General features: G+C 51.9%; 1 non-coding gene across 1 annotated transcript; it reads right to left on the bottom strand.

Moving 5' to 3' along the window:
• Nucleotides 1–15862: 15862 nt before the first annotated feature.
• On the bottom strand, nucleotides 15863–15936 carry TRNAN-GUU (transfer RNA asparagine (anticodon GUU)). The gene has a single exon. It is a non-coding gene; the product is annotated as a tRNA-Asn (tRNA).
• Between the last annotated feature and the right edge of the window lie 2045 nt (nucleotides 15937–17981).

Consider the following 17981-nt stretch of genomic DNA (forward strand, 5'->3'; position numbering starts at 1 on the left):
AGAGGTTAAGGTGAGCTGCTTCCTGACTGCATATGGTCAGCCAACATCTTCCACTCCCAAAAAAGATCACCCCTTTTCCATACATCCTCTTTTGCTCACAGAGAAGCTTTCAGGAATGACATGACAGCTAATCATGGCTGCTAAGAACTGGACATTAAAAATCAACGAATTCGAGTCACAGTGAGACCGGAAACATGAACTTCAGTGAAACAATTTTTTTTAAATTTGGAAACCCAAATTTTCACTTCAGTGGTAGTAGTTTCTTAGGTACAACTTTTTCACATGAGCCATTTACTAAATAAAAAGCATAGATGTTGAAATAATTTCACAGTGAAACTCCTGGTTTTTAAGGAGATGGCAAACTCAGGACCATGTTTGTATTGTGTATCAAGATACCACTAAGCTCTGACGCCTGCCCAGCTCCATGGTATTGTGGTGCCCATCAACAAAGCCTGCAAGGCAAGTGAACTACTTCAAATTGCATCAGCCTGCCTTCGCAATGGGCTGAATTTATCCACACAGCCACGAATCAAACTTCAGCTGATATGCTCACTTGCTGACCTGTGTGAAGCTGACCACAAACCTAAGATCGTAGACACTTGCAAAACATGTATCCACCGGCTTCAGGGAGGATGAGAATGTCTGTTGAGATGGACCTACAGAGTGGCTCTTCAGGAACAGTTCTCTTCTTAGAAAAATGAATGAACGAGATCTCCATAGGTGCATGTTTTTCCTCCACAATAATGGTGTTTTCCCTAAATCAATGGAGCCATCTGGGAACGTGGAATTAGCAAAACTAGGAAGGGAAAGACCCTGTGGTAGTGTTCTGCAGAAATACTCATTTTTAAAGCCATGCTCCATCATTTTTCAGAACTTCTGTCATGCACAGTCAAGTGTTTCCCTCCCTTTACCTTTGAGATTGTCCAAGACATGTTTCAGCACAGCCCTGTGCTGAGCTCCCTCTTCCCAACCCAGGGCGGTGGGCAGCACACATGCAATGTCCAGCCCTGAGCCACCAATGATCTCCCCAACAGAGTTCCTGAGGACTAACAAAGGAAACAGACTTCGTTTTCTGGACAGAATGAAATGGTAGAAGGCAACAAACCAGAAAAACTAAAAGGCACCTGAAACTTTTCTCTATTTCTAGGGTTTTCTACCACATCAGAGATATAGTCACATTTCCTCCAAAACTTTGTATGTCACTGTCCTGGTTTCGGCAGGCACAGAGTTAACTCTCTTCTTAGTAGCTGGTACAGTGCTGTGTTTTGGATGTAGTGTGAGAATGATGTTGATAACACTCTGATGTTTTAGTTGTTGCTAAGTAGCGCTTATCTTAAGCCAAGGACTTTTCAGTTCCCCGTGCTCTGCCAGCAAGCAGGTGTGCAAGAAGCTGGGAGGGAGCATGGCCGGGGCAGCTGACCTGAACTAGCCAAAGGGGTATTCCATACCATGGAACGTCATGCCCAGTATATAAACAGGGGGGAGTTGGCCGGGAGGCGCGGATCGCGGCTTGGGAACTAACTGGGCATCGGTCAGCGGGTGGTGAGCAATTGCATTGTGCATCACTGGTTTTTTTTTCTTTCCCTCCCCCCCTTCCTTTTTTTGTTATATTCCTTTTCATTACTATTATTATATTTCATTATTACTATTCTTAGTATTATATTTTACTTTAGTTATTAAACTGTTCTTATCTCCACCCACGAGTTTTACTTTTTTTTTTCCTTTCCTCCTCCTCACCCCACTGGGAGGGGGAGGGGGAAGCGGCTGCGTGGTGCTTAGTTGCTGACTGGGGTTAAACCATGACAGTCACATTGCAATTTCTCTGGCTTTAACCTGGCAGAATTTCCTCTCCGCAGAATAAAGAGACTTTTGGGGGTCAGTATTTCCCCCACACAGAGACATTCACAGTTCTAATCAAGTCTCTTCACTGTGAACATCAGTGCTCTTTCCGTTATGCAGACTAGATCGAAGTTTTTTGGTGTTTCATTATGGGGTGTGTCCTCTGCTCCGAGGTAGTGTGTATTGCTCCTTTCCCACTCATTCTGGTTTTTTAACATCCTCTGCCAAGTCTTGGATGCAGCATTTCTGTTTGGCTCCCACTGTTGCAGTCTGTATTTCTAGGGGGTTTCAAAATACCAGAGGTAGTCAAGTTTCCTCCAAAGCGTCATATGTCACATTGCGATTTGTCTGGCTTTAACCTGGTGGAATTGCAGCCGCTCAGAGTAAAAAGCCCTTCTGGGGTCAGTGTTCCCCCCATACAGAGGTATTCTTGTATGTAATCCAATGGTTTTGGTGTTAACATCAGTCCTCTTCCTGTTAAGCTGAATAGACCTCAACTCTTTGGTCTCAATGTCCTCTGTAAAGTCTTGGCTGCAGCATTTCAGTTCAGGGATGATTCTACTTTTGACAGCTACTCCCTGAGCTCTGACCACAGGTTGGGCTATTTTGTCACGTTATTTTCATTGCAAACATGCACTATTTATTGTGGGGTGAGTGCGTCTGGAATCAGGATGCTCCAGAGTGATACTGCCCTGATCCCACGCAGCAGGTAGGGGATGGAGCGGAGAATGGAAGAGAGGGTGCTGCAACCCCAAAAGGCACCTGGGGACTTTTTATAGCCTTTCGCGGAGTGCTTTACACATGACACTGGCTAAATCAGGCACCACTAGCAGTGACTTGAGCCCATGTTAGTTCGAAAAAGTATTGTGGAAGGAAAAAGCCTCTGCAAAAATGGTCCAAGCAAGAGATGGTGAAGGAATCAGCATTTCACCCGCACAGCGAGAACCTGGCAGATTGCAGGAGGAAAACTCTCTCCTTTCTGTTAATTGAAACTAAGCCAGGCGAGTCCTTCCCTTGCTTTATGTCATTCTTCATTGATTCCTGGTATGATGCTATTAATGGTTTCAATAAAGCAGTTGCAGAGCAGTTCCCCAAAGAAGTTTGTTTTCTCAGGGGCTGTTCACAGACCTCTCACGGTCCCTGGCTCGTTTGCAGGGTTCAGCTTCCACCAGGCAGTGGCGGTGCCTGCTAGGCACAGGACTGGGGCTGCCTGTGCCACCCTGTTGTGTCCTGTGTGGGGTGCCGCCATTATGGAGAAGAGTGGAGAAACTGAAGCTGGAAGGGCCTTCCCAAGCCCTGTTCAGAACATCCCCAGCTTCAAAGGCAGACGCAGTTCTCCAGGGCCTTTTGACTACTGCTTTGCAGGAATGGCTGCAGGAAAAAAGCTGTGAAACGGTGCCTGAGAGGCTTGGCTCCCCTTGGCACTGAGTTTGGGAATGACAGCCTGCCCCAGCAATCTCGTCTGAGCCCCCTGAGACCAGGGGTCTCCCAGGCCCTGGCTATCCAGGCTTTCCTCTGCCTGTGGCACTGGCAATCTTGCCCTCTACCTGTGACTTGCAAAGGACAGGGGACACTCCAGCATGTGCTCCCACCCCCTGGATCTGACGTTGGAAAGGCTCTTGGCTTGGCGTTTTTAGGGACACAGGTGGGGGAGGCGGGGGGGCAGTCTTGAAGTCTCCTTGAAGAAGCCCAAATATTGCCCATTGCAGCAAGGAGAGCAGGGCGATGCCATGGCCACGTGGGGAAGTCGTGCTCCAGGAGATCAGCCTTTCAGCAGGGAAGGGCATTTCCATCTCTACCAGAGGGCTGTGGCCACTGCTGCACAGTGCCAGCAGCTCCCCAGATCCCACTGTCGTTGTTCTTGCTGTCTCCTGAAGTGGCCGCTTCTTCTACCGGGCCCCTTCTCCTGCCCTAACTCCTGCAGGACACATGGGAGATCCTGCAACCTGCCTCCCACTGCTCCTTGAGTAAACTCCCTGCCCTGGCACTCCTCTTTGGCCTCGTCTCGACGTTGCTTCCCAAAAGCAAGTCAAGTGCGGTCTGACTGATCTTGGGCAGGCAAAGGCAGTAAGGGTGGGCAAAGGTGGGGAAGGGTTTCTGTGCAAGGTGCAAGGGATAGGCTGGGCAGGAGGCAGGTCGGAGGTCCATGAAGTCAGGAGCCACATGGGAAAGACATAGAGGGGCTGGGTGCTCAACACCCCTCCAAAGACACTGGCACATAGGGAGGCAAACCAGGAGCTGCATGGTCAGCACGCAGACACAGGGAAGCATTTCTCTCGGTGCAGGGTTCACCCACATGTCTCCCTGCAGCTGGATAGATGGCCCTTGTGTGAAGCCAGACCTCGCTGTGACTGTACTTGGAGGCTCAGCCCAGGTCCTACACCTCCCTCTTAGCACAGGGAGCCCCAGATGCCCTGGTCATCTCCATCCTGCAGGTACACGCAGGAAGGGGGGGTTCACAGAGAAATGACATCACCTGTGCGGTGGAGTCTGGCAGCTGGAGCTGGTGCTGTGGCAATGAAGGCACCTTTCAAGAACCACATGCTGAGATGGTCTTGCAGGTCCCAAGGTCATGGACCTAGCTAAGACAACTTTTGAGAAGCTGTGTGCCCCGTTTCCCTGGAGATGGTGAATGATCAAAAAGGATCTGCCTGGGACTGTCTTCCTGTGGCTTTCAGGCACCACAGCCTGCTCGCTCTGCAGAGCAGTACCACCAGCTTGGGGCTCTGCAGGGAGCTCGAGGACGGGGCAGGAATGGCTGGCCAGGCCAGCACGGACACACTCCCATGGGGAAAGGCTCCCTTGGGGCAGGGATGTCCCTGAAGAAGAGCAGAGGAGCAACTCTGTGCTTCCAGAGGGGAAGAAATGACCAAGAGAAACCTGTTTCTGGAGGGACAGGGAGACCCTGGCCTCTGTCTCCTCATGCCATGGCTGACCCCTAGCCCTGGGGCTGATGCAGAGGGCAACCCACCTCTCTGCCCTCCAGGGGCTGCTGGGCCCTTCAGAGGGGATGGCGTTGTGGCGTGAGTGCCCAGAGCTTTGCAGCACCCTGCGGTGGGCACTGCCATGGGGTCAGCCCACAGTGGGCTGCTGCGCTGGGCTGGGCTGGGGAGAGGTGGCAGGGGAGAGCAATCGAGGAGCAGGGCTGGGCTAGAAAGTGCCTGGGAGAGGAAAATGCCAAAGTTAATGGGTTAGTTTTGTCTTTGCAGCCATTTCCATCCTCCTGCTGGCTCAGTGCCTATATCGGGGTGTCATGGTTTAACCCCAGTCAGCAACTAAGCACCACGCAGCCGCTTCCCCTTCCCCCCTCCCAGTGGGGTGAGGAGGAGGAAAGGAAAAAAAAAGTAAAACTCATGGGTTGAGATAAGAACAGTTTAATAACTAAAGTAAAATATAATACTAACAATAGTAATAATGAAATATAATAATAATAATAGTAATGTAAAGGAATATAACCAAAAAAAAAGGAAGGGGGGGGGGGGGAAAACAGTGATGCACAATGCAATTGCTCACCACCCGCTGGCCGATGCCAGAGCCGTGATCCGCACCTCCCAGCCAACTCCCCCCTGTTTATATACTGGGCATGACGTTCCATGGTATGGAATACCCCTTTGGCTAGTTCAGGTCAGCTGCCCCGGCCATGCTCCCTCCCAGCTTCTTGCATACCTGCTTGCTGGCAGAGCATGGGGAACTGAAAAGTCCTTGGCTTAAGATAAGCGCTACTTAGCAACAACTAAAACATCAGAGTGTTATCAACATTATTCTCACACTACATCCAAGACACAGCACTGTACCAGCTACTAAGAAGAGAGTTAACTCTGTCCCAGCCGAAACCAGGACACAGGGGAACAGCCAGGCCTCCCGGCTTCTCTCCTGTCCCAGACCCCAGAGCAGGGCTGTCTGCAAAGCCTTATGTGAGGCATGTCCCGGGCAAGGCAGGGACCGGGAACTGGGAGAGGCTGCCTAACTAGCTGGGAGAGGTCCATGGGGGAACAGGGCACCGAGGGCTCTTCTGGGCATCATGCCGGGGGACCATTCCCCACCCCAAACACACCCTGCACGTCCCATGCATGCTGTGCCTGCACAGCAGGGCCGTGGGACCAGGTGTGGGGCAGCAGGGCTGGACCAGTACAGGGACAGGGCAATGACAGGGGCCATGAAGCAGCTGCCAGGGAGTGACAGCAAAGACAGATACAAACAAGGAATTTATCTGCATTGCCTTCATTGTGCAGGTATGATTTTGGGAAAGCTTGAGATTGCTGGTGGTTGCAAGGGGAGTCAAGACTAAAAAGAAGAGCATTGATCATTGCATTAGAGACCAAGGCTGAAGAAGGAAAATGCAAGGCTGCTGCTGAATGGGGAGGGTGATTTAGATGGGGCTGAGGGACTAAATTCCTTCTTTGCCTGAGGCTTTACTGAAAAGGTCTCCAGGACTCTATGCTCAGTGAAAGAATTCAAGGAGGAGGAGAGCATGTATTGGCAGGAACCTCATGAAATCCGGCAAGGACAAATGCCAGTTTTTGCCCCTGAAGGGGACTAACCTTGGCAATGGCACAGGCCGGGGGCTGCTGGGCTGGGAGCAGCCCTGTGGGAATGCTCTTGGTGGTCAGTAAGCTGGACAGGAGGCAGCCATGTGCCCTGGCAGCAAGGAAGGCCATCAGCGTCCTGGGCTGTACCACCAGGAGCGCAGCCAGGAGACGGAGAGAAGGGATTATCCAGGTTATTGCGTCCATATTTCAGATCCCCAATAAGGAAAACATGTTGGCAAGCTGGAGCGGGTTTAGCAAAGGGCCCCCAAGATGGTCAGGGGCTGGAGCACTTGGCCTGTGAGGAGAGTCTGAGGGAGCTGGGCTTGTCCAGCCTGAAGAAGGGAAGGACGAGGGGGACCTTCATTGCAGCCTGCCAGTACCTACAAGGAGGTTATGGAGAATACAGAGCCACGGTCTCCACCATGGTGGTAGCAAAGATCTTCAGCCTGGAGATAAGAAAAACCTTTTTTCTCCATGAGCTCAGTCCAGAGTTGGAACAGGTCACCCAGAGAGGCTGTGCAGTCTCTGTCCTTGTCGGACTGGCTCATAGAATCATAGAATGGTTTGGGTTGGAAGGGACCTTTAAATGTCACCTAGTGCAACCCCCCTGCAATGAGCAGGGACATCTTCAACTAGATCCGGTTGCTCAGAGCCCTGTCCAACCCGACCTTGAATGTTTCCAGCCATGGGGCATCTACCACCTCTCTGGGCAACAAGCCTTGACCGACCTGGTCTGACCCTGTTTCTTACAGGTTGGTCTGAAGACCTCCCAAGGTCCCTTCCAAACTGTGTTATCTTCTGATCCTGTGCCCTAGGCCCTCTTTCTGATAACAACAGAACAGATGTTTATTGGGCATGAATCCTTCTGTGCTGTATCTAACCATCCAAAACAAGGCAGATGAACTCCTCCTCTTCTCCTATAACTGTAAATCTAACCTGGGAGGCACTGCCTCAGACTTCTCTGCTTTACACCTGAAACTCACTGCATCCAGCTTTAACCACCTCAAAGTCCCTTATCTGGATACACTCTGAGGTGCAGGGAGAAAATTGGGCTTTTCAGCGGTGTTATTTCTCCACTTCTGCAGTCTGCTCCTCTACTAGATGGTGCCATTTTTCACTTTCTTTCCTACCTGAAGTTAAATACCCCATATTTACATGCCCTGTATTTGCAGTAAAGGACAGTTCAGTATGCTTTCTCCTTCTGCCATGGTCCCATGTCATAGGGATCCTTCACCTGGAATGCAGAGCATAGCTCGGAAGCTTGTGGCTCTGCTTTTCTCTATCAATGAAGAGAGGTTGACATCTCAGTGTGACTCCCCCTGTGCAAAGACTGAGGGGTGTCATGGTCAGGCAAGGTTTTGAGGGCATGGGGCTCTGTGCAAGACAGAGTGATCTTTTTTTAATGGTCTTGGCCTAACAAAAATAGAAATGTTTAGAAAATGTTAATAAAAATGAAACAAAGAAGAGCTGAAGACAAAGATCTTAAGGAAAAAAAAAATGTGTCAACCCACTTTCCAGCTTTTAAAAGTCTTTGCGGTTTTGTTCTCTTTCAGTTTAACATGCCAGTCTTTGGGGTGATTTTGAGTACTTTTTTTGAAAAGAAAAAGTGGTGTTTCGGAACTGGGGTGAAGAAAAATGTGTTCAGATACAGGGACACAGACAGGTGGTGCCAGTGTTGATGCCCTGCAACCCTCTGCCCAGCGTCCACCTGCAGCTCCTGAGGGGCTCTGGTCTCCAACAGGTCCTCTGAGATAGCTGCCAGTCCCAGGCAAACACCTCAGACACACTGGGGCCTCCAAGGGTGGCAGTGTTTGTGGTCAGAAAACTGAGCTCTGCCTGGAAAGATAAAAACCTCTCCTGATTAAGTGACCATGTCTAAGGGCATCTTTTCAGCAGACTAGCTGGACATACGCCCTTCCCATTGCTCTCCAGATTTCCCCCCTCCCCTTGCTCTTTGATCATTCAGATACCTCCAAACTCTCTGGTTGCTGCTTTGAGCTTCAGGGAGTTAGAAACTTGCCCCGTCTCTGAGAAGTCTAATTAACTCTTGAGTCAACTCCTTAATTATGTTTCTATCTGTCCTTTCCTAGCTCTCTGGCTAAAACACTTCTTGTACGGATATCCCTTGTGGAAGGTGGACCTCATTAGATGCAGCTTGGACTTGGCATACAGTTGAGGAGAGTGTTTTAAAGCTTATTAAACTGCATCATGCGTAACTTTGGGGTTTTGGCAATGAGGAGAAGTCCTCCTGTGGCTGTGTGCAGCCAGTTCTCTGAGGAAAGCAGGTGGGAAGGGGTGCCAAGGAGCTGTAACATCCAGCTGCAGACTTCAGTGGAGAAGTCTGATGTGAGGACAAGTGACGCAAGGCCCAGGGGGCCGATCAGAGAAATGGTGGGGTTGGGGAGGTGAGGAGCAAGGTTTTCCACAGAGTGTCTGGCCTCAAGGGACTGCTTTTCCTACCTGCCCATATCTGCTTAGGTGACCCTCTGGATCAATAGCAACTGGAAAATGCTGCTATCACTTCTTCAGTAAACTGAAAAATAAATTTAAAAAAAGCCTTTACAATGCAAAACTCCTTTTTTATTAAGTACTCATTGAACTCTTCCTCTTTAACTACTGTCCTGAAACCTCTCCAATTAGCTGTAGAAGTCTTGAAGACTTGAAGAAAACGATGGGAAGAGACAAGGCACCTGAGGGATTTCTGCCTTGTAATGAGCCCCATGGTGGTTTTGGTGCTGAGTCCAGGGATCTGCAATGTTGAGAGGAGATTGCACAAACTGCTCAAGGAGGCAAAGTCAGAAGCAAACGCTGAAGTTTCTTGGAGTATTAATGGGTCCCACTGAGGGCCGTTACCAACACAGCCTCCCCATGGACTCCTTAGAGCAGAAAATTGGAGGCAGCAATGACAGGCAGGCAAAGGCAAAGTGCCGGTGGCTCTGATGCTGAGTAAAGTCTTGCTGTGTTTTATGAAGCAGGAAGGACAAGCCCTGACCCCAGTGCCTGGGAAGGGAGGTCCTGTCCATCATGTGTGGCTCAGGGCTCTTCCTGGGGCAGTGGCATGTGGGGTGTGCGATGCTGAGTGAAGGACAACAGTATGACACCTCTCATCCTCCGTGGGGGATGCAAAGAGGAAATGAGGCCCCGGTGCCATGAAGACAACATGTGTCCTCATAGACCTTGGTGGCAGAGACAATGGCCATAGCCAAGGAGACAAAGACCTCAGTTCTGTTGGCGCCTTTCAGCCTTGGCAGCACCCTCGGCCATCTGCACCACAGGCTGTCCTCTGCTGTCCCACGCGTGTGCCTCTTTCCCTGCAGGCTGTAGACATCCCACCCACTTCCCTGCCTTGTTCTCACCCTGGCATGTCCCTGCTGATGTCTCTCAGTCCTTTCTGGCTGTTTCTTGAAACTCAAAGCCGTGGGCTGATCCAGACTCCCTCTGAGTGACCTGTTGCACTATGGCACTACCCTTCAAGTGACATTTCTGTCTCCTCATGCCCAGTCTGTACCTCCATATCTGCAGTTTCTGATGGTTTTCCTTTCTCATGCTTTTGCCCACTTCCAAAAAATGTGCCATCATTACTGAAAGCAACTTTCAAGCTCTCTCGAGCTCCTACTATACTTTCCCGAGCCTCCACCAGGCCAAAGAAGCCCACGTCTCTCAGCCTCTCCACACACAGCCCCTAACCCTGCCTTAGCTGATCTCTGGAGCCTTTCCAGCTCCTTCCCACTCCTCCAGAACAGGGATCCCCACATGAGGACACACTATTGCAGATGAGGACACACTATTGCAGATGAGGACACACTATTGCAGATGTGGCCACACCACTGCTGAATCAAGGTGGATGAGAACTCCCCTTGCCTGGGTGGCCACACTCCTCCCAGTGCAGCCCGGTATGCAGACGGCCATATTCGCGTTTAGCACTACTGGCTGCTATGGCATCCCTCATAATGCCCAGGCCCTGCTCCTCGAGCCTGCCTTGATGAGGATATACTAATTAAAGGAAATTGCAAGCCAAGGTAGATATTACCATGGTGACCAGCCCAGAAGGCTTCTGGAGGACATTAATGATAACTTCTTAATCATGCAGAGATGGGGTTAGGAAAGCGAAAGCCCACCTCAAGTTGAATCTGGCAAGGGACCTGAAGGGCAACAAGAAAGGTTTCAACAAGTAGATAAACAGGAAAAGAAGAACTAGGGAAAATGTGGGCTGACGGGTACATGGGCCAGGGAGCCTGTTGACAGGCTGTGAAAAGGCCTGAGATACTCCATGCCTTCCTCACCTTAGTCTGTATTGCTAGGACTGGCCTTCAGGCATCCCAGTGCCCTGAGACCAGAGGGAAATCTGGAGCAAGGAAGACTTACCCTTAATTCAGGAGTCTCAGGTTAGGGAACAGTTAATGAAAGTGAACAGACATAAGGCAATGGGCCCTGACGGGATGCGCCTGTGAGTGTGGAGAGAGATGGCTGATGGCACTTATCGTTGAAAGGTCATGGCAACTTGGAGAGGATCCTGAGGACAGAAAGGAAGCAAATGTCAGTCTTATCTTGAAGAAGGCAAGAAGGACGATGTAGGGAGCTGTCAGCCTGTCTCATCTAACATCCTCCCAGACAAGCTGATGAAGTGTCCATGTATTGGGTTTGCGTGGCAAGGTTTTGGTAGCGGGGGAGCTACAGGGGTTGCTTCTGTGAGAAGCTCCTGAAGCTTCCCCTATGTCCAATAGAGCCAATGCCAGCCGGCTGCAACATGGACCCGCCACTGGCCAAGGCCAAACCCATCAGCGACGATGGTCGCGTCTCTGTGATAGCATATTTAAGACAGGGGGAAAAAGTTACTGTGCAGCAGCAATTGCAGCCAGAGAGAGGAGTGAGAATATGTGAGAGTCTGTTCCTGAAGGACTGCACCCCATGGAAGGGACCCACGCTGGAGCAGTTCATGAAGAACTGCAGCCCATGGGAAGGACTCACGTTGGAGAAGTTCATGGAGGACTGTCTCCCGTGGGAGGGAGCCCACGCTGGAGCAGGGGAAGAGTGTGAGGAGTCCTCCCCGTGAGGAGGAAGGAGCAGCAGAAACAACGTGAGATGAACTGACCACAACCCCCATTCCCCGTCCCCCTGCACTGCTCAGAGGGAGGAAGTAGAGAAAATTGGGAGTAAAGTCAAGCCTGGGAAGAAGGGAGGGGTGGGGGGAAGGTGTTTTTAAGATTTGGTTTTATTTCCCATTACCCTACTCTGATTTGATTGGTAAGAAATTAAACTAATTTCCCTAAATTGAGTCTGTTTTGCCCGTGATGGTAATTGCTGAGTGATCTTCCTGTCCTTATCTTGACCCATGAGCCTTTTGTTATATTTTCTCTCCCCTGTCCAGCTGAGGAGGGGAGGAATAGAGCGGCTTTGGTGGGCACCTGGTGTCCAGCCAGGATCAACCCCCCACTGGGATGAATTTGAACATCTGTATATGAATGTGAACATCACCCATGCAAAAGCAAATAAAGCACAAGCCTACCCTGGGACTAACTCGGAATCACCTGTGAGGAGAGATGGGCAGCTTACTGCTGCTGAAGATGAAACCATTGAATAAGTTTCCTTAGGGCATCCTTGAGCTCCCGGTTCCTCAGGCTATAGATAAGGGGATTCACTGCTGGAGGCACTACCGAGTAGAGAACTGCCACCCCCAGATCCAGAGCTGGCGAGGAAATGGAGGGGGCCTTCAGGTAGGCAACCATGCTGGTGCTGATAACCAGGGAGACCACGGCCAAGTGAGGGAGGCACATGGAAAAGGCGCTGTGCCGTCCCTTCACAGAGGGGATTCTCAACACAGTAGTGAAGATTTTCACATAAGAAAGAATAATGAAAACAAAACAGCCAAGAGCAAGGACAAAACTGCTGACAAGCAGACCAACTTCCCTGAGGTAGGAGTTGGAGCAGGAGAGCTTGAGGATCTGGGGAATTTCACAGAAGAACTGCTCCAAAGCATTTCTTTGGCAGAGCGGTAGTGAAAATGTATTGGCAGTGTGCAGCATGGCATAGAGGAAGCCACTGCCCCAGGCAGCTGTCACCATGTTGGCACAAGCTCTGCTGCCCGGGAGGGTCCCGTAGCACAGGGGGCTGCAGATGGCAACGTAGCAGTCGTAGGCCATGATGGTGAGAAGAGAAAACTCTGCTGAGATCAAAAAGAGAAAGAAAAAGACCTGGGCAGCACATCCTGCATAGGAAATGGCCCCGGTGTCCCAGAGGGAATTGGCCATGGCTTTGGGGAGAGTGGTGGAGATGGAACCCATGTCGAGGAGGGAGAGGTTGAGGAGGAAGAAGTACATGGGGGTGTGGAGGCGGTGGTCGCAGGCTATGGCGGTGATGATGAGGCCGTTGCCCAGGAGGGCAGCTAGGTAGATGCCCAGCAAGAGCCAGAAGTGCAAGAGCTGCAGCTCCCACGTGTCTGCAAATGCCAGGAGGAGGAATTCAGTGATGGAGCTGCTGTTGGACATTTGGTCCCTCTGGGACTCGGGTGCTGTCCAAGGAGAAAAAGACACGGACATGTCAGGGCATGCTTCTCTGAGGAAAATCTGTTCTGTTTCTCAGAGAAACCTCCCACATTGCCTCTCTCCTTCTCAAGAGGACCTTCATGCTGCTCCCTCCCTTCAGTTCTGATTTGTTCTGGCTCAGTGTGCCCTGAGGCGCAGGGACCTCAGCCAACGGGCTCCCCAGGAGTCAGACCTGCTCTGCAGCAGCCGGTAAACAGAAGTGGCAAAAGCCCCATATATCGAGGGAGTCACTGCAAATGGACACCCCGGGCTGAGTGCAGGAGCCTGGATGCAGTAACCCTGTGGGAATAGTGTCCATGTCCTGCAGGGAGAGACGACATTAGCACTTGGGCCGCCTGCCTCTGGAAAAGTGCCCTGGGATGGATTTACCTTTTGGGGTTTTACCCTTCTGAACAGAGATGACTGGGTCTGACTCAGTCACCACTGACACAGAACCTGCCTTCCCATCAATTTCCCTCCATCTGCCCTCCGTCTGCAGGCAGCATCATGAGAGAGGGGCAGGTGGGGACTATCACTATGTGCGCACTCTCGCTCAGGTGAGGGGCACCCATCATGGAGGAAGGCTGCTCAGCATCTTCCTGCTCTGTGCTCCAGAAGATGGGCTGTAGCACAGGGGCTTCCTTCATTTTTGGATGCCCTGATCACATTGGGGGCACATTCATTGAAGGAGTAGAAATCCTCAGCTTTTGGATTGCTCTCAGCATCAACACTAGTGAGTCCTGAGAGACAAAAGGGTTCCCTGTGCCTTAGTTCAGAGTCAGGAGAGCTGGTCTCTCCATCGGTCTTGTTCCCAGCTGCCCTGTCCTGCCTTTCTGAGCTGGAGGATGATCGCACTCAGAAGTTACTCTGAGAAAGGAACTGTACAGAGCAGGGGTTTCCAGATCCAAAGTGCAGATCTCCAAACTCCTCTGTCTCGTTCTCAGCCCAGACAGGCAGAGAGTGACACAGAGGTTGTGACTCCTCACGCAGACGACCAGACCAACCACTCTGGGGTGCTGTGGCCACACTGATGGGGCAGCAGGGAAGCCCTGCTCTGGACACATCCTTCTTCACACGAGAGAAACCCTGACAGTCATCCTGCCAGATTCCAGATTCTATCTGCCATGGGATGGGATATGCCAGCTCTAGGAGACTCTTCCAGGACACTCATCTGCATTGCTCTGCTGCCAGAGACTTACTGTGTCAGGGCTGTGAAGATCTCTCCCTCAGTGAGCTCTCAGCGTCCTCCCACTCCACACAGCCTGTAACTTCTTTCTCATTTCTCCTGTCTCCCCTCGCTGCCTGCGGGCAGCGCCCTCAGCTCTGCTGTGCTTTGCAGAGGAGCTGCTCCTGGGCAGAGCCACCTCTGTGCAGCGATGCCCATTTGTCATGAGCTCCCTCCGTCCCAGGAGCCCAGCCCAGCTCAGCAGCAGAGGACAAGCCCAAGGCATCGCTTTCTCTGCCCACTCTGGGCTCCCTCCAGGTGTCCCTGAGGCTCCTGGGGAACCTCCCTTGAAACAGGATGAAGTAATCCCTGGTGTTCCTTCCCTCAGCTGGGGAGAGAAACTTATTTCCAGCAATGCCATTTCTCTTCTCAGGAAAAGAGATAGGTTTAAGAATCACCTTTTCTTTTCCCATCATTTCACAGGACACCCAGACAGTGAGAGGGAGGGAACTCCTTTACCCCTGCTGAGGAAAGGGATTCAGCTGAGTCAATCGAGGTATCTCATTCTGGATTTGTAGTCCTGGGGCGAGAAGGGGACTCTGCTCCATCCCATGCACACACCACCAGCCCACAGGAGGTGGGATTCCTATGGCTCAATTCAGGGCTGCACAAACTAGGCACGTGAACGTGAGCTGCTTGTCTCATCTGCCCAGCTAATTAATGGAGATGGAGGCCAGGAGGGAGTTTTTCAGATGCAAACACCTAGTGACATTTGAGGTGCCAGAGGTGGCCCAAGATACGTGCAGGTAACTGCAAGCTCTAAAGGAGCAATGCTGAGAGATGCCTGGGGGCATCACCTTAGAGCCTCCTGGGGAATTGTTTTGGCTTTCTCATCAGTTGGCAGATGACACCAAATTCAGGGGAGCAGACAGTACACTGGAGTGCAGGAGTGTCATCCTGAAGGACGTAGATAGGCTGGAGTGGGGGGCAACAGGAACCTCCTGATATCCAGCAAGGACAAATCCCAATTACTGCCCCGCGGTGAACTAGCCCCTTGCAATGACAGAGGTCGAGTACTGCCTGGCTGGGCTGCAGCTCTGTGTAGAAGGCTCTGGCTTGTCTGTGTCCTGGGCTATGTGAGCAGGAGCACAGCCAGTGGAAGTGATTATCCTCCTCTGCTCAGCACTTGTTTGGACACATCCAGAAGAATCTCTCAGCTTTGACCCCACACGATGGAAGAGAGACATTGGCAAAAGGGAGCCAGTTCAGAGGAGGGCAACCAGGAAAGTCAGGGCTGGAGCACTTGCCATGTGAGGAAAAGCTGAGAGAGCTAGGTTTGCTCAGCCCGGAGAAGCGAAGGTTTTGGGGGTGGTACATGCAGCAGCTTTCACAGAATCGTAGAATGGCTTGGGTTGTCACCAAAATCAGGAATAAACCTCTTAACACATCAAATTGTCTGTGTCTTTTGGTAACAGGGTTAGAAGGGACCTTTAGAGGTCATCCAGTCCAACCCCCTGCAAGGAGCAGGAACATCTTCAACTAGATCAGGTTGCGGGGAGCGCCATGCAACCTGACCTCGAATGTTTCCATGAATGGGGCATCTAGGACCTCTCTGGGCAACCTGTTCCAGGGTTTCATCACCCTCAGTGTAAAAAATTTTGGCCTTCTCTCGACTCTGAATCTACACTCTTTCACTATAAAACCATTACCCCCCATACTATTACAACAGGAAATCATCTGGGTTGGAAGGGGCCTTCAAGGTCACCTAGTTCCAACCCCCCTGCCATGGCGGCAGGGCAAGGGGAACCCGTCCCTGGGTGGGCTCGAACCACCAACCTTTCAGTTAACAGCCGAACGCGCTAACCCATTGTGCCACAGAGACTCCCAAAGGCACCTCTGCAGCGCTTCCCGTCGGCACGCACAGCTGTGCCCGTTTCCAGCCAGGCACAGCTTCATCACGCGCAACCGTGGCTTGGCAGACAAACACCAGAACCTTCAACGTCCACCCTTCGTCCTTCTCTCCCTCACCTACGCACCTCCCCTCCCATGCCGCCTCTGCCAGCACTCCTGTCTCAGGCCCTGCCCGCTCCACACCATCCTGCCCCAAGACAAACCTGCGCCCCAAATCAACTCCTCCCGCAGCCTTGCACAACCGCTTACACCTCAAAGAGCACGAAGGCTCCTCGCGCAGCTCCTCCCCTCGCCAACGTGTGCTTCCTCAACTGCTGCTTTTAGGAGGCAGCAATGGTGGCTGGAGAAAGGTGGTCAGCCCCTCAGGATGAGATGGAGAGCCTTGAGAGCCTCTTCACTTCTCCGTTCGTGACTAGTCAGTGATTGGCAGTGTGTCGGGACGCGAGAGAGGGTGGAGGCAACTCGGCAAGAAGCAAGGCGATGCTTGAGGGCTTTAGCAAATCCTTCCAAGCGTGTGTGAGCCCGGAACTGGAAAGCCATTGACGTCTGTGGGTGGAGGAGGAATAGATTTGTGCTACGAGAGCCGGGTGCCCAGCCCTCTTCTTGTGTTCTCCACCCTTGACCGTTCTCCTCTCTCGCAACCTCTGCTCACCTGCCTGATGGTACGGAGAGGGAAGATGATGGTCGTGGCCACAGTGTGCACGGACCAAAGGCTCTCCGTCCCCAAAGACTTTCTCTGCAGCACCCTGTCCTTCCGGCAGCTTGTCTTGCAAGCCCCACAGCCCTGCACAGCTTCTGCAGAGTCACCAAACGCCTCTCTGCCCAAGGTGTCGTTGCCCAGGCCTCTTTCTCCGGCCTTGGAGACTGCAGGGCAGTCTGCGGGCACGTCCTTTCCTTCTCACATGAACCTCTGTCCAACACTGCAGCGTCTGAAGCAGAGTGGGGTCCCGGGTCCCCGTTCCCATCTCTGCCCGTAACGAAGTCTGTGCCTAGCCCTGGTGCCACGGCTGACGTGCTGCAGCCCAAAAGTACACAGGCAGGAGGAGGCGGAGAAGAGGCAGGAGGAGCTGGAGCCTCAGAGCACTCTGACGCTTTGGGACGAAGTGAGATGTGGTGGGACAGCTTGCGCACCCGGGGTGCTGCACTGGAGGGATAGAGGCTGCGCAGAAGAGAGCGTCAGGGACGGTGAGGATGGGGGATGCCCCCTGTGCGAAGGGGCAGCTCAGATGGACGCAGCTCTTCCGGGATGCTGAGCTTGTGTCACTGAGGACTAGAGGAGCCAGGAAGGCTGACATCGTGTGGGCAGCTATGAACCTCTCAAGGAGAGGGAGGAAGCAGGAAAAGTCTTCTGTCAGCAGCCCAAGGAAGTCTGCAGGCGAAGGAGCCAGTTCCTGGGGGGGGATTGCAATTGCCCTGGCATTCACACACCAGGTAAAAGAAGGTGCAAACAGTCTGGAGGGTCTTGGGACAACTTCTTCACACAGCTGCCCGGTAGGCCAACCAGGGATCCAGTACTGGCAAAGAAGGAAGAGCTGCTCCGGAATGTGATAATCAGGGTCAACATTGACATCTCTGGGTGGAAGACTAATAGTTCTGCCCTGGGAATGTGGCTGAAGGCCGCTGCACAAAGGAGAGGTTTCCATCATGTATGCGTGCCTCAACCCAGGCGAGGGGGAATGCCCTCTGCTGTGCGGTGCCTAGGCGGTGCTCAGCGTGCCCCATGAGCTGACCTTCCTCTCTTCCTCTCCTTCACTCCCCACACTTGGATGGACCTCAGGAAGCCTTGGGCTGCTTTGGAGGCTAGTTCATTCTTTCAGTAGCTGCAGTTCAGGAACTTGGCACCAGAGGGCTCATTAACACGCAAAAGGCCATAGCAAGCCAAGTCTCCCTGCATAATTCTCCCTAATTCTTCAAGTCTTGTGTGGCTGATTTGAGAGATTCCAGGAGTGTAGCCAAACTGAGGAGATTTCAGTAATAAATAACAATAAAACAGGATTTCTTCTTTTACCAGTTTTC

The sequence above is a fragment of the Gymnogyps californianus genome, unplaced genomic scaffold (genome assembly GCF_018139145.2).
Source record: "Gymnogyps californianus isolate 813 unplaced genomic scaffold, ASM1813914v2 HiC_scaffold_62, whole genome shotgun sequence".
Classification (NCBI taxonomy): Eukaryota; Metazoa; Chordata; class Aves; order Accipitriformes; family Cathartidae; genus Gymnogyps; species Gymnogyps californianus.